Below are 17499 nucleotides of genomic sequence, written 5' to 3'. Positions count from 1 at the left end.
ATGCTGTTGGCAAGGCTTAGAAACACAGATACCAGCTGAGAGTTGCTGAAGCACTGAGATACATTTTTCAAACCCAGAAGTAGACATAGCCCCTGTGTGGAGAGCATCCAGGTCTCGTTTCAGAGACCAGGCATGTAAATTTGTAACTAGGACAAGCAACCTGCATGTCCTGTAAGACTTCCATATGACTTTGTGAGGCAGCATGTTTTCCATCGTGATCAAAGACAGTCTGCTTCCAAAACTGACTCGAGGATGGAAGGTGCAGGGTAGAAAATGAGGACACATAGAGATCTTAGGGGCAAGCCCAGAAGGCAGGTTGCACTGAAGTCTTTTTAAGCATCCACAAAGAGCTGTCCTGTGGGACCAGTGAGAGCTCGATCAAGGTCTCTTGCATGCTGCGATGGATGAGGGAGGCCTGACAGCTCAGTGAGACACACAGAAGATATACTGTTGACCTCTGCCTACACAGGGCATTTGAAATCTGCAGCCCTGTCACACACGTGATATGTGCAAGGCAGGTTCCTCCAGGGTACACCAGGGCTTGGCACAGCCTGCAGATAGTCCCTACACTGTGAGCAAAAGTGGCAACCCCATTTTCTTCATGAGGGGATGTATGAGAGAGGCTATTGCAGGACTTGTGTCATTAGGCAGCAAGGTGTGTGACTGACATATTAATCCATGGAGCTGACTGGTCCTGAATCTGCCAAAATGCATTTTTTAGGACAAGGCTTCGGCTCCTATCAGTTATCACTGCTCTGCTGATAATGGGGTCATTTCAATTTGCCTTAACAGAAGATCCTATTTAGATTTAATTACAGATTTCCCACACTCATGTCCACACTGATGAGGGCAGGACATTCAGGGGTTTTGGAATATGGACATTGAAGCAACTTTTGCATCTCAGACCCACCTCCAACAGCAAACAACTGAATGCATACATGTATACTCCTTCTTGGTGAGATACATGGGCTTTATTTTATTTCTCTGAGGAGCTGATGCATTTCTCACAGGAAAGACAGACATTATTGTGTGCTTTTAGCATTTGTTAATGCTTTATTTTGCAGGGTCTTCCCAGACCTCTTTGCAGGGTCTTCGCAGAAGCAATACAGTAGCCCTACAGAAATCCAGTCTGGAGTCTTTAAAAACTTCTGGGGTTAATGTGGCCATGCCCAAGATCCATAGTACTGCTGGGAGATTCTGTTCAGTAGCCAGTATACCCAGGTACCACCACACTTTTGAAAGAAGGCCAGTGTCATGCACGAGCAGCCAGAATGCAGTACAATCTTGCCAAACAGCCACAAAAAGTTCCTGCAACATGAGAGAAAGACACTGTAAAACAGCTCTATTAATATTAAAAATGATTGGAGCATCTAATCTTGTATTTCATTGCCCTGGTCAAAACAGGATCCTTCCTTCCTGTTGCTCATAGTATTACCATGGAGTCTGACACTGTGAAGTACTTAATGCTAAACGATGGCTCTTGCCACCAAAGGTTTCCTGATGTGAACACATGAGAAGGACATAAAGTGGAGAAAATAAATACTACTGTCATTTTACAAGTAGGCAACTGAAGCCTGGAGGGAATAAATTTACCTGAGGTCATGTATGGAGCGTGTAGCATTCATTGTGAGCTCAACCATGCTCTCAGCCAATACCACTTCTCCATTATTTTGTTCAGACAAACCCTGCTCTTTTTGGAAAATTATGCCCACAGGTGAATGCCCTGTGTTAGCAGGAACAATTTCCTGACATTAAAATGCACTGATTTATTTGGAAATGAAACTACACAAATGAAACAAGCCATAACCACTTGCTAATTGTGTTTGGTTGTGCAACAGTACAAAATACTTCTCTATCCTCAGGAGGGGAAACAACAATTGATCCATTTTAAAATCACAGAATACCAGGTTGGAAGGGACCTCAAGGATCATTTGGTCCAACCTTTTTTGGCAAAAGTACAGTCTAGACAAGATGGCCCAGCACCCTGTCCAGCTGAATCTTTAAAGTGTCCGATGTTGGGGAATCCACCACTTCCCTGGGGAGATTATTCCAATGGCTGATTGTTCTCATAGTGAAAAATTTTCCTCTTGTGTCCAATTGGAATCTCCCCAGGAATGGCTTGTACCCATCATGCCTTGTCATTTCCATGTGACTCCTTGTAAAAAGGGAGTCTCCATCTTCTTTGTAGCCACCCTTTAAATACTGGAACATGGTGATAAAGTGTCCCCTAAGCCTTCTTTTCTCAAGGCTGAACAAGCCCAGTTCTCTCAGCCTTCCCTGCTATGGCAGTTTCCCAGTTCTTTGCTCATCTTTGTGGCCCTTCTTTGGACCGTCTCCAGCCTGTCCACACCTTTTTGTACAGTGGGGACCAAAACTGAAAACAATATTCCAGGTGTGGCCTGGCAAGTGCTGAGTAGGGCAGGATAATGACTTATTTGTCTCTGCTGGTGATGCTCTTGTTGATGCAGACCGGCATCCTCTTGGCCGCCTTTACCACAGCAGCATACTGGTCACTCATATTGAGCTTGTTGTCCACCAGGACGCCCCGGTCCCTTTCCACAGAGCTGCTCCCCAGCTGGGTAGATTCCAGCCTGTGCTGTGCCCTTGGATTACATTTTCCCAGGTGCAAGACCTTGCACTTGTCCTTGCTGAACTTCATAAGGTCCTTGTTGGCTCACTCTTCCATCCTACCCGGGTCTTCCTGAAGGGTGGCTCTCCCTTCTGAAGGATCCAATTCCCTACTCAGTTTGATGTCATTGGCAAACTTCATCAGGATACACTTGATCCCATCAGCCAGCTCACTTACGAAGATATTAAACAATGTTGGGCCCAATATCAATCGGTGGGGCACCCTGCTTGTGACAGGTTGCCAGTTTGAAAAGGAGTGAGTTACCACTATCCTCTGGGTGCACTCTGTCAGCTTGTCAGCCTGTTGCCCACTGCACAGACCACTTGCCTAGACCATAACACATCAGTTTCTCTAGGAGGAGGGTGTGGGAAACCTTATCAAAACCCTTAGAGAAATCCAGGTAGACAATGTCCACTAGACACCTGGACAACTGCAAGATCCATCCCAAAGCTTCCGACCACACAGAAGCAAAGTGAAGGTTGTTTTCTTTTAAAATGATAAAAAGCTTCAGCAGCAGTTGCACGCTGACCACAAAGTGTCTAACTGAAGAATTCATCCATAAACATCTTCTTTTCTTCGAACTATCTTCAGCCAAGACTAAGAAAAGAGAAAAACAGCATCACTTGCCCTGGTGCTCAGTGAATATACCCAAGGTCCAGAAGAGAGTTTGTACCCTGCTTACTTCAATCTGCTGCTCCAATAAGTTTGCACACACACAGCTCTACACATGCAGCACATTTCTCCTCCTTGCTTACACTATGTCTCCCATGATATTCTAGCACTAGCCAGAATAATCTTGACTTCATCATGCTCCAGGTGTAACTAACCAAGTATGTATGCCATGAGAATATTTTACCTACCCAAGACAGAAACGGATTTTTTTTAGGTAGGGGATCATTGATTTCCAGGTCTAGGAAGAGAAAGAAAATACATAAATCACTTAGAAAGGATGTTTTCTCACTTCTTGGACAACAAATATTGAAGAATTAAAAATGGCTTGCAAACCAGAAAATTGAGCAAAAAGTTGTGAGCCTGAGACACAGTGGCTGTGTGATATAAGGAACCACTGAGGCTGAAAACCTCAAAGATGAGTCACGTATGATAAAAAAGAGGACGTTTCCAGCTTGGAACAAAGAGAGATGGAGGAGGCCCTGCAAGTGGAGGTATAAGGGGAGCAGTGCAGTTCTCTTTTACTGGTTTCACCATGGCTACCTTCTGAGAGGAAGAGCTGCAGCAGCTGTCGACCTTCTCTTGTTGACTGTGGAGCAAAAAGAAACACCAACAGAGATTGCAGTTGATTTGGCTTATTGCAAGCAGTGCTCATTAATGAAGACAATTAAGCAACAGCATGGGAAGGAGCTGCAACCTACTGCTTTTCATTAGAAAGGTGATTGCATTAAAAAGTGTTGCATAGCAACACCGTAGAGGATAAAGACTAGATTGAAGGCAAAGGAATTCTTTCGAGAACTTTTTAAGAAATACTCAATTTCTCCCTCCCATTTCTCTCCATCTTAAATTTCATATTCCTAGGTTGAGCACATTTGGGTTTCTTCTTTCTAAAAGTACATGTTGCGATGTTTCATTTTGGACTTCTGCTTTGACTAGGGATGAGCAAGGACCTCAAGAGCATGGTGTCTGGGGACGGTCAGCTTCCAAAAGGCATCTGTCTCCCATAGCCACCTAGGCAATGGAGAACCAGTAAGGATTCCCAGGATGGAGTCAGCCTTCCAGAGGACAGCAGGAACAAGGAGAGTCACCCACTGAATTTCCAGGCCGAGCACTCGTATCACTTGACTGTGTTAACAGGCTGATATCAGGATTTTGTTTCTTGACAGCTTTTATTGCCATGCTGCTCAAACTCCCCCCTCCACTAAAGCATATGCCTTTAATCTTGTATATTCTTTTTAATCTTCCTTTCTCTTTTACCTGCTTCCTTCTCCCAAGGCTTCTATCTGGTTCCACAATTTCTTCGACATTTTTCTGTAAACAGAAAGAAAAATAGTTATTTCCATCTACCTAGTTGTTCTCATGATCATTTCAGGGTTGATTTGCTATACATTTCCTTGCTGCATGTTACACAACCATTTACAGAGAGCCTCAAACTTCTTCTGGTAGGATATTGTACCTTTTCATGTGTTTGTGAGCATGTAGATTAGGAGCCCCTTTACTTGATGCACCTTCATAAGAATTACTACATGGAACAACTGAATTCATGGGTTTACCCAGTCTTAGATAACATGCAAAACTAGGAAATCCTGAAGTAGCCACACAGCGGGAAGAGAACATACAACAGCACAGAGCTAACACTATATAGATCATTTTATTGCAGGAAAACATTAGTATTGCTGGGTTTCTCCCATCAAATGTGCTACCATGGCAGCAAATAGGAAAAAGGGTCTGGTATTGTCTGCTATGATGTCCTCTAACTTTGACATATGGAGACACTACAGGAAATAAAACAGAGGATCTGTAGTGCCTCTCAAGTGTGGGCATAGCTCTACTATTGCAAACAGCAGATTTCCTCCAAAGTTCCTGTTATTTTAAACTTCGTATTTCATTTCAGCCTCTGTTGCTACAGTTAGGTCATGCAGTGCTTACATAATGTCATTACACAGCTCTCCTCTCCAGAACACAAGAGAACACAAAACTGAATCTCAAATTGCTTCACAGAACTGAAAGAGGAGTTTTTAAACAGGGCTTGTACTTACAGCCACTTCATAGTGCTTAATTTGCGAGTGATTACAAGAAAGGGTACTTAACCCTTTGTGTTTACTGAAGTTATAGGATTTCTGCATTGTGGAGCAGTTGAGAAAGGGAAGAGAATAAGAAGTCTGGTGCTTAGACGCACATGGGCTCGGCTCTGTACTTAGATGTGGTGGTTTAAAATTCAGAGATTCTATGTAACCTTGTTTCTTAAAGGAAACTACAATCCAGCAGTGAGATGGGAGCTGGGGGGGCATAGTTTTAATGGCACTTGAACTCTGGCCAAGAGCAGAGAGCACTTGTTCTGAAAATAACTGTGTAGCTGCAGGCTTTACTGCTGCTGTTCAAGTTGCTGCTTTTGCTTGTAATTCTGCAAAGTAATAACATGAACCTGGTGCAGATTATGAAGAAACAGAATTTAAATTAATATCCAGGATATGCCCCACAACTTTAGTCTTCTGAGAAAAGATAAGCTGCTCTTGGAATCTGCTGAGAGTGAGATGAGACTTTCCAAATCTAAATTTCATATGCATTTCTGTGGTTGGGTGATGGCATGACAGAGAAAGAAACTGTTCTACATAAATATGAGGTGCTTGTTTGATGCCACATAAACCATGTTAATTTACGATTAATTGCATATGCTTCAGGTATGACTGACATGGAAATATTGTGGATAGGATATAATAAGAAACCCAGAATAGAGGGTATTGCTAATACTTACAAGCCAATTAGTTCACGGTTCTTGAGCTGAGCTTCTAAGTGTCTTATTTTTATCTGCATGTCCTTTAAAGTTGAAAAGAAAAACAAAGAATCTCAATATTAGTCCATCAGTCTAGTGTGCAATGGAAGTCAAGTCAGAGCTTATTAGCCTGAGATCAGCACCAGTGCTGCACTTGCAGATATTATATTCTGCTGTCTCAAATTGGCTCTGATAGAAATCTACAGGAATCTGCCTTCCTAGTTTTAGTTTTATATTGCAATAACTTTCTGGATGACTTATGTTCCAAATAATACAAGGTTACTCATTTTAAAGGTGTGCTTGCTGGTTTGCAGACTAAGGTCTGCAAAATTTATAACCCAAAACTTCTCAGTGTTGCATTATTTTTGTATTCCTGAGACCACTGTCAAACCTACTCCACATACTCTTACTTGTATTATATTTTACTCTATCGCTTTGCTGTTTGACATCCCTGTAATTACCTTTGTAAACCTGTTATAAAATGGTGCTGGTCTAAACAAAGAAAGAAATTGTACTGTGGTACGCAACAGGGTGTCATACCTCTAAAATTCTGTCCTGTTGTATGACTAATACTCTTTCTTCTAATATTTCATTTTTTTCCTAAAAATCAACAAAATCAAATATAACTTGTTAGAGGAAAAGTATTATTATTAAAACAGTAGTATCAGTTAAACTTTCAATGTAAAGAGACTAGTAAAAAGCTAAAACCAGCACTTTCTATCCATCAGACATTTATCAGAAGTGAGGATTATGTGATCACACTGTGTGTTTGACAGTCTTTCTAGCCCCAGAAATTGTGGTTGATATCCACAGTGAAAGGAAATTTTACAGAAATGAAATTCCTATCTTTTTGGTAAAAATAAGCAGTGGAATATACGACAGAAGCTGAAGCTGGAGTCCACGCTGAGATAAATACTTTGAGGATTATTATAGCTATTTCATCAGACCCAGAAGATCTACACAAGCAAGACGCTTGTGTCCACCGGAATGTTTTTTTTTTGTTGTTGTCAGCAGAAACTAGTGCCTGTAGTGACAGAGTTCTTTGTCAGACGGGTCTGACAGGCAGCTCACTGGGGATCACTGATGAGCACAGTCACCTGCAGCTCCGCTTAGTCACAGTTTTGCAAGCTAACACAGAGGGGGTGATGTGCAGTCATGGACTCTGGCAGGATGCCCTGCATCAGTCAACCGTCCCAGCCCTTCCATCACTGCAAACACATGGGTGAGAGGCTCAGTAGCTTGTGGAATACAGAATGCCCTGAACAGGAAAGCATCCTCAGGAGTTGGGCAGTGCAGGAAAGGCCTGGGGGTGGTGGACAGGAACCGAGCTTGAGCCCTCACTGTGCCCTGGCAACAATGGAGACCAGTAGCATCCCACCCTAAGTCCAGGAACATGGCCCGTAGGTCAAGGAAAGTGGTTATCTCCCTCTGCTTGGCACTCATTAGACCATGTGTGGATACTGTGTCCTTCCCAGTACATGCTGGATGTCAGTGAACTGCAGCAAGTTCCAAGGAGGCCCCAGGGTGGCTGTGCAGGTGCCCAGGACTCTGCGAGCTCCATCCCTGGAGGTTTTACAGCCTGGCTGGTTACAGCCCTGAGCACCCTGCCCTGAGCTTTGAGCAGCAGGTTGGACCAGAGACACCCCCCCATAGTCCCTTCCCACCTGAACTGTTTTGTGATCCCCTGACTCTACTGACTCATTAATCAAGTTGGCTTGGTTTATGGAGACCTCTCCTAAATAAAAGTGTCCATTTCTGTAGCTTATCATGAAATCACAGACATACTTACTGTTTCAAAACTTTACTGGAGACTGTTATGACAAGTGCTTGCATTTAATTGTTTTGCTGGGAAAAAAATAATATCCTTTATTCATACTGAACAAATGAAACTATCAGCCAGACCAGGAGGGGAGGCAGGAAAAGGAATTTTTAACTCAAAACAATCTATTTTGTTTAGCACTGTGCTTTTTAAAAGTCTTATGATGATTGATGGGATATGGAAGATTTTATTTCCAAAAGGCTTATTTAAATCCCACTTGAGCATATAGAAACCTGAGGCCCCTTCCACTGGAGGGACAAACCAATGCGTCAGCTACCCAAATGCTTCTATTTGGTCCTGTGGTATAATAGAAGAAGAAAGCCTGCTGGCACGAGGTAATTATTATTCCCACAAAATAGGAGATTAGGAAAATATACAGTTGATAATTGGTCAGTAACCAGCTGATATTTGTGAAAGCAAGTTGGACCATGTACATCTCTTCATGGATAACTGCACGCCTCAGGAGTAAACAATTTGTGATCCACTTTGGGCAGAATCAGAAGAGACCATTAAGACTCATGGGCAGAATCAGAAGAGACCATTAAGACTCAGTAAGCCACAAACTCACACTCTCTCTGACTCACCCAAAAGCCTGCTCTCAGGCCATCCTTGCACTCAGAGACAGCAAGGACAGGGGAGTTTTGTCATGCCAATGACAGCCAGCAAAATCTTTGGTGGGCCTGCATATGGGCAGAGTTAGACATCACAGAGCTACTTTGACACCGTCTTAATTGCTCTGGGGCAAGTCCAAACTTTCAATCTATTTTTAATAATCTTATGGTTGACTCTCACACTGTTTCTTCACATCTTATGCCTATTTCTTTCTTCAGAATGGAATTTTGTTACCTTTAAAAGTTCCTTTTCTTTTTCTTCCAACTTTCTTGCCAGCTTCTGCACATGCATCTGTCACAGGAAAAGGGTTAGCACTGGGTGAGGTTGGGCAGAGTGAGGCACAGGGAGAAGTCACAGGGTTGGCATGATGGGAGAAGAAGCATGAGTCTTGCTATAAGCTTTGCATGTCTCAATACCTATCCATAGGCATTCCTAATGCTAGCTATGCTATTTGGTTTTATTCCTATCAGAAGATAATGAATCAAATCCTTCCTGCACCAGTTATTTGCATTTTTTTTTTTACAAGCAAGACAATGGAGGAAGTATGTGTGAATGTGTGTGTTCATGTGTTCAGCATACAACCCATTCCTTCCCACAGTTATACACAGGAATCAGTGGAAGAGCCAGCTGAGCAGAAAAATAGTCCTCTTGTTTGCTTTTACCAATAGCAGCAACTCTGGTCTCACCTGTTCTTGTGCACGTGTCTAAACTGTAAAGCCTTTAGAGGAGGAACTGGATTTTTCCTTACATGTGTAAAGTACCTGATATAACAAACACTATATCTGGTTAAGGACCCTGTATATCTCAGGTTAGTTCTGTTTTTATCACCAGCCAGTGAGTCTTTCACCTGCATTCTTCCCCAGAAAAGATGCTCTTGCTCAAGTTCACCAGCCCTTAGGAAATAATGGTGTCTGGACATTTCTGTGCATCAAGTCAAAATGTGTAACATTTGTGTATTACAGGTTTTATCAACTCATTAATAGAAGGATATGTTGTTATTTGACCACTTGCCTTCAAATTACTTATGTCCTCTAAACACGGAACATGTCGATGCTTATGAAGTTTATATTCATGGAATGAAGAAATCTGAAAATTAAAACAATAAAAATCAAAAACCATAAAGATATGTCATCAGGAAGCAACAATGCAGTGGTGTATTAATAAGGTATATTTTTTTTCACCATTCTCTTTATACAAAGGTTCTTGATTCTTCAGACCTGTGCGTTTCTGTTCAAAATGAAAAGTTTCCCTGTGGGGCCTAATTATGAAATAAACTGGTACAAGAATGTAAAAATTTCTAAAGATGTGTCTTTGTAGGAACAGCTGTTTTAGTTACGCTTCCCATGAAGGACTTATAACTTAATTTTCAAAACATGCCTGAAATATTAAGATAACAATGGGTGTCACTTAAGAACATTGGTAAGACGAAGGCTGTTTTCAAGAATCTTAAAAGGCATTTTGGCCATATTTTCTGTTTGTCTTTAGTCATCAGGAAGTTCACAGTGTTCAGAAAGTACATAAATAAAACCTGTATTTTTCCTTCTTTGCAATCAGCTAAAGTAGAATATCACCTGACCTCACACATTTTCTGTCAGTAAATATTTTAGCCTGTGATTCTATACGTGCTCCCTCCCCATCTCTGCCCAAAAGCACAGAGGGTGGAAGCCATTTTGAATCACCCAGAAAGATTCTGGCAACTGCAGTGAGACCAAGGGAGTACAAGCCACTTGCCCACAGTCTCACCACGAATCAGCTGCAGGCACTACAAGATGGTTGTGGGTCCTTGACCACAGACCCACTAGCAGCCCCCATCCTACCTCCTCTGTCTGGCAGTCCAGTTCTTTCTTGGTCGTTGCAGAAGTGAAACTTGTGACATCTTTCTGTCTCTTATCAGTCCTTGGAGACAGAGGCGATGTCTGAAAACTGCAGAATTACAGTGTCAGGTGAAGGACCAAAGCCTGGGCCACCGTTCTGCTTACATGAAAAGGGGTAAGGCAGGATGAAAGCATTAAAACCTAAATTCAAACTTCACCTTGCTCTTTTTGCATTTCTTTCCACCTCCCATGTCTGTTTTTTCTTGTTATATGAAATTATTATAAAATAACTGAATAAAGCCTTTTTATGTAACACCAGCTTTATCCCACTTTCAACCAATGAAAGGTTTAGATGAACTCCCCAAAATAGTTTATTGAATTCACTTTTTCTGCACTTTTCATAGTCTGACTTGACTAAGAAGTGCGTGCACCAAAACATATAGGGAACAACATTGTCTTGCATTTATTTTAGCCTAACAAGAAAAAGGAAGCTGTCAAAAATCTCAGAAAGAAATTGTTTTTTCCTGGTGAGTTTTGTGTGGGCTGGGAAGTGCTTCAGACCTACAGGACACCAGAAAATGTCCACCTCATAACCTTATTACATTAAATACACTAAAAGTTGTTTGCTTTCTGCTTGCTCTAGAAGACACAATAATAAGGGACTCTTCTCAGATTTCACCCACCTCTTGAAATGTCTGTTTTCACTGAGGGACTGCTTGTTTTCGTCAAGCAGTTTGGAAACCATCTTACTGAGATCTGTCTTCACACTCTGTAGATAAGGTCACATCTCAAAACGGTATCTTCCTGCAAAAATATTTCACAGAAAAATCCACTGTTTTGCACAAAATGCTGTGTCATGGAGGCTGAGGGGAGACCTTATTGCTGTCTACAACTGCTTGAAAAGAGGTTGTAGCATGGAGGGTGTTGGTCTCTTCTCCCAAGTAGCAAGTGATAGAACAAGAGGAAACAGCCTCAAGTTGCGCCAGGGGAGGTTTAGGTTGGAAATTAGCAAACATTTCTTCACAGAAAGGGTTGTGAAGCATTGAAACAGGCTGCCCAGGAAAGTCGTGGAGTCACCATCCCTGGAGGTGTTTAAAAAGCGTTTAGACAAGGTTCTTAGGGACATGGTTTAGTGCTAGAGTTAGGTTAGGTTATGGTTGGAGTTGATGATCCTGAGAGTCTCTTCCAGCTGAAATGATTCTATGAACTCCTGCAGAGCTGGAATAAGATGCTCAGGTGGACTATATAATTTGCTCTCCTAAATTCTTCATGTCTGTCAGACCTCACAGTGTCAGACCCATCCAGGCTTTGTCTGGGAGGATCCAACAGACACAGGACTATGTACCCCTGCCTCAAGGGATGCTGCAAGGGAGGCAGCTGTGACAGCTCACTCTGCCCCTGCTCAGCAGAAAGAGTTACTGGGTGAGTCTGTGACACTATTTTCAGGTTTTTTTCTTGATCCCAAGCACAAAAAACTCTCCTGAAATTCTGCAGAGGCTTTCAGAGACAAAACAGTCCACAGAAAGGGAGCTTTTGGAGGTGTTTCCCATGGATAGCTCTGCCGCCCTATTTATACAGTGAAGGGATTGAGCTCTTCCTCCGACATTCATGGCAAGGATGACAAATATAAACTGAGGGACAGATTTGGGACAGCTGCCCATCTGAATGCTGGAAGTGCTTGGCTGCTGCCGTGGATGCAGCCTGCAGCCCCACGAGTGTCTGTGGGCAGGACTGGTGGCTGTGTGGCCTCAGGGACATGCCTGCATCCCTCAGCTGGGCACAGCATCAAAATCCTTCAGGTCACTCCGAATGAACAAGAGTATCTACAGGGTGAAAGTCAAGAGGTGGAGATGTATGCATGGCGCCAGAGGAAACACAGGTGTCTCAGTCCGGCAGTGTGAAAACTCCAGCATAAACTGAAATTTTACTGAATAGAGCACCTGATAATAAATATTAAGGAGGATTTGCACAACACTATACTCCTAGATATCATCTCTCAAATGCAGGATAATCCCAGATAATCCAGACACTCACACTTTGCTCCTAGGGAGGACAATATCCCATGCTCTCTGCTCTCTCTAAAAGCTGCATTATTTAAGCCACTTTGTGTGCCTTGAGTTTACTCAATTCAGCCATCTGGGCAGAGAAATGCCTTCTTACAGAAGTTCATCTTCTCTATTACCCTGTAAATGCCTGCACTGTGGAGAGGCAGGAATAGATGGGCAGAGGGCCCTGAGAGATGTTTGCAATGTCTCTGAACAGTCTTTCACTGAAATTCACCACTGTGGACCAAACAAGCAGAGATAAACTTGTCAAGATCTCACAAAAAAAAAACCCGGAAGCCTCTTATACACCTTCATACCGTGCTGCCACATGGACTTATTTACACATCCGCCTAAAAGGTGGACCGTACACCCAAACCAGAAACAAAATTTGGGAAAATAGGATGGAAATGAAGAAAAGCCTGATGCAGAAAGTAAAAGCTAAGGTCAGAGGCTGATACCTCCTGACTGCAGAAGATCAAAGATGCACTCTTTTCCAAATGTGGTTACAGACATATCTACCATCTCCAAACTCCCAAAGCCCTCAGGCACAGGTGGCATAAAATAATAATTTCTTAATTAACAGACACTACTTAGCATCTTGCCTTTGTATTCTCCAAGTAGGCTAAGGTTTGCTCCCAACCTTAAAGAGCCCTGCCACTGTCCCTGCAGCAGCACTATCCCTGAATGTCCCTGCTGTGGCTTTTGCAACCACATCTTTGGTGCAGATTGGTTGAATTTCTGCAGTGTACTCGATGGGGAGGGCATATTCCCCCTGCCAGCATGGCAGAGGGGCAAAGAGGGTGCAGCATGGGTCAAGCAGGGTGGATAGGGGCAAGGAGCCATGCCTGAGCTCTCTGTCTGCCTTGGCTTCCTACGACCTTCTGCTGCCTGAGCACAGACCCAAGGAGCCAAGAGGTGCAGAAAGGATGCTCCTCACACTGTTCCCTCCATCCCACCACCCTCTTGTTGGCTCCCGGCCCCCACTCTCTCAGCTGCAGGATTTTGCTCTCAGGGGTCGCATTCTTTGGCAGCTCACAGGACCTGAACCGACCATGCTCCCCAGCAAGATGTGAGGCTCATTGGTTTTGGTTTATTATATTTCAATTTGGTTTGAAATCTTCTTCTCTTGATGGGCATTCTCTTACGTACCAGTCACGTCAGTGGCACTATTAATTTTCGTTGCAAACGGCGTACATGATTTCCCTGTGTTGGTTCTACCAGTAAAGCAGCCAAGCTCCTGGGGCAGAGAGACAATTAATTTTTTAACACAGGGCTGCTTCATATTCAGGACCCAGTTCAACAAAGCACTTAAGCAAATGAATAATGGCTGACTTGAATGGGAATATTAGTGCTTAAAGTTAATTGTGTACTTTTAAAATTGGACCTTATATCATGCCAATCAAATCATAAATCTACTCAGTTCCAAGCTCCAGCCAACAAATACATGCCCTGGACTTTCCTTCCTCAAAAGGGGAAACAGATGCAGATAGGGACTTGAAAAAGTTACTAACGTTCAGTAGTAGCGTAGCAAAGACTAGAAATGTGTCGGTTTGCTTCTTGCTAACTCCTATGAACAAGGAAATGCAGTGTGCCAGCACTGCAGTGACAATCAGTCAAATGCTTTAATGAACAAATGAATTACATATTAAAATGCAAACAGGGTTATTTCCTCCTCCCTTGAGGCCATCTCAGTGGAATCTGAAAACTAAGTATTTTTTTGACATCACCTGAGTTCTGAGATTTCTAGTATGCACCACAGTAGGCCCACCAAAGAGTACATCTGAGTGACAGAAGGATTAGCTGAGCAGGCAACAGCAGGGAAGGCAGGGTGCTATCTGCAAGGTTTTGCAGATAGAGCTGGAGATGGTGATTAGAAGCAATACATAGTTGTGAAGCCAGATAATACTCTCACATGGGCGTAGGTTCCATGAAGGTTTATGAAACGAACCACCTCAGAGCTCTTGATAACCAGCAAATGATATTTTATTCTGTACAACTGTACTTAGACTAACCACAGAGGCATCCTAACCTAAATAAACTGGTGAATTTATCAATTAAATGACATGCTTCTGTAGAAGAAGTCTACAAAATCAAAAATCTCAACTCTTTCAACAAAAATTGTGTGATGGACAAAAACTGTGATGCAGCTGTGGTTGCAGTGGTTCGCATGGCAAGCTACTGTAGCTCACGACTTCTTAGTTTGTCGTGCTATTACTGAGGTATGCGGTGAGCAGCCCAGCTAGGCTGTCATTTTTCAGAGACAGTCTCTGAGGAACAAGAGATACTAAAGGTGGATGCAGTGCTACATGCTCCTGTATGGGATTCAAAAACCTGGACCAAATTACTGCTGCAGTACGTGTCTGACCAGCTGGAGCTGGTGTTGTTTCCACTAATTCCCAAATACATTTCTCAGTTTAATTTTAAAGAGAAGAATGATTTTGCTGTTGTTGCTGTTGTTGGCTCAGATTCATCATCTAGTTTGGTTTTGTGCCTCTTCACGTTTTAAAGATGTTCTTCTCCACTCCAGCCTCTAGGGATGGGTTAGTGTAATGCACTGAAGTCTTCTCTGGAAGCCCACTGCCATGAATAAAAAACAGGAACTAGAAAACTTGCTGTTGTGATAACTAGCATGCAGTTTTATTTGTGTAGGTGTGTGATGTGTTAGCAGGGAATACTTATTTTTAGTTCAGGCATCTAAAGCCTGTATTCAACTATGTTCAGCTATGGACTATGAAGCAAACCTGTCTAAACCAAGACATAATTGTGTTTGTATATGCATGTGTGCATGAATACATGCATGTAATAGGGCAGGGAGGAAAAAAAAACAATAGCTGCCTAAGATTAAATACTTTTGGCTTTGCATCCACTTCTGAGAAGACCTAGAGATGGGAATGACATCTGCCTTCCAGGAAGAAGCCATGCTTTCACTATAGAGGGAGTGGGAGTAAAGCCTTAGACACTCCCCATCAGCGGGGTAGTACAGAGGGTCACCAGTAATGGTGTAGGAGGTGAGACAAGAGGCCTATGTAATTAGAAGGATGTTGGCTTGGTTCAATTTAAAACAGCAAGAGCTGTTTCCTAGAACAAGCTTTACCTTAACAGCAGCTCAGACTGTGAGCTCTCTCGGGTAGCGATCATCTCTCAGCAACGTAGAAAAGGCAGCCAGTGCCGCAGGGCTCTCACACTGAATACAAGCGTCTGAGCACATCCATAAGTATTTCTATTTTAGCCACTGTAGCTCAAATGAAATATGTTTAGGTTCAATGTGCAACTGACCCAACAAGAAGTATCAGCCTGGTCTTCCCATTCATCAGCTCTCCTACAAATATCACCAAAACAGTGTGACTGAGGCAAATAAGGGGGGCCCAGTCTTTAGGCTGAGTGTCCCAGACAGATCTGGTTAACCCTAGCAGCTTGCTGGCGGCTGTAGTGCCAGCCCTCTCCCCATCTCCATCCTCCCAACATTTAGTAAATTGGAAACGTTGTCTGCCAAATGGAGGAAGCTGGGTCTGAGAAAAACCTAGACTGATAGAGTTGGCTTTGTTCTGCTCAACTTTCTCCATTCCCTGACTTTTGAGGGCCTGATTTTGCACTCTCAATGGTGGTGTATTCCTGACTTCATACCTTGACGTCTAATTTAATTTTTCTGCTTGTGCTCCTTTACACACTACGACTGTCTTTCTTTGGGACATCGCTGTCTCTTCACAGACCACATACTTCACTCTAGGAAAGTCCTGGGCTATCACTCACAATATCCCACAAGACAGCTCTTCCATCCTGCAGAGGAAGGTGAAATCTTTTTGCCAGATGCAGAGGGTCTTACTTGAACAAGACAAGGGTTTTGACTGTTCTGTGGTACAGATACTTGTCCTATTTGGCAGCTGAGTGGTCACTGATATTTCTTTTATCCAGAGATTTCTTGTTTGTGTATAGGTAAAAAAACCCACATCTAATTTCATCACTGTTCTGCATTCATAATGAGTTTTCAAAGTGCAATTTAATTGTTTATTCAATGGTATTTTTTTAAATAATCTGTTATTTCCAAGTCTGTTAGCTCAGAGAAGGCTATCTACCATGAATGCTCAGATAGTGGATGCTCGCATCTTGTTGTTAGTAGACACAGTGCTCAAACTACTTTGGTTTCTCTTCCATGTGGTTGGAAAGACTTGATTTTCCTGTATTTTTTGTTTAAGCTAGAGTTGGCAACCATGACAACCACATGCCAGCATCTGAACTCAGATAAAAATAGGGGTATTTTTATGCCTTACTTGGATTAGTTGTTCACCTCAGACAGTTCCCAGAGGCAAGGCCGATTGCTTAAGGCTGGGAACTCTCCCAAAAGACCAAGACTTCTGTGCTTGTTCCAGGAGAGGAGACAGACAAAACATGCCTCCAACACAGAAAGCTTTGGAGTTCCTTGCATTTCCAGTTTGCTTTACAAAAATAAGCCACACACTTTTACAGGAAAGGAGCTGACATGCTGTAAAATTTCAGGACATCACTCTTGCTCTGAGTGGTTTCACTGCTGCTGGTATCTAATCTAACTTCCTTGTGTCTAAACTGCTTCCCTTTCCTCACTGACCAAAGACTTTGACCACGTTTCACTGATACACTGCACAGGAAATCCCAAATGGCAGAATATAGATTGTCATTGCCTCAAAACCAGTTCCATCTGCCCACAGGCAAACCTGTTCCCAGTCATGGATACCACAATAGCAGAAGCAAAGGATGTTTTCTATTTCATTTTCTGGCACAGCATTGCACAGCACAACCAACAAACCTTGTTCTTCACATGTTGCAGCAAAAAACATGTCAACCTGCACTACAGGAAAGATAAACCCTCCAGAGCATTCAATGCCAAGGTGTATAACTCAAGGCTTCAGCAGCTGCTTTTGACCACTGCCTGCTGCTCTCCTGTTTTGTGTAAGATACAAGAAATATATGTAAAACAGATACATGACTCTTCTGGCTAGTAAAGGTCAGTTAGAATCAACTGTGCCCTTTTCTAGCAGAAATTATTCGCTTTGGCTTTTTTTAAATTCATTGGCTTTTCTTAAGAAGTTAAATAATCTTTTCAGTGTTCAAATAGTCTTCACATGATCCAGAGACCTTAATAGTTATGACTGCATCACTAAACT

General features: G+C 42.7%; 1 long non-coding RNA gene across 1 annotated transcript; it reads right to left on the bottom strand.

Moving 5' to 3' along the window:
- Positions 1 to 3518: 3518 nt before the first annotated feature.
- Positions 3519 to 8795, bottom strand: LOC309436017. Its single transcript, XR_014183267.1, has 6 exons — positions 8737 to 8795; positions 6612 to 6671; positions 6054 to 6115; positions 4556 to 4609; positions 3842 to 3887; positions 3519 to 3539 (listed from the first exon to the last, which is right to left on the bottom strand). It is a non-coding gene; the product is annotated as an uncharacterized lncRNA (long non-coding RNA).
- Between the last annotated feature and the right edge of the window lie 8704 nt (positions 8796 to 17499).

This window comes from Streptopelia decaocto (assembly GCF_964273445.1).
Source record: "Streptopelia decaocto genome assembly, chromosome: 2".
NCBI lineage: Eukaryota > Metazoa > Chordata > Aves > Columbiformes > Columbidae > Streptopelia > Streptopelia decaocto.
The sequence above is the reverse complement of the archived record's forward strand: the minus strand, read 5'-3'. Positions and strand labels throughout refer to the sequence as shown.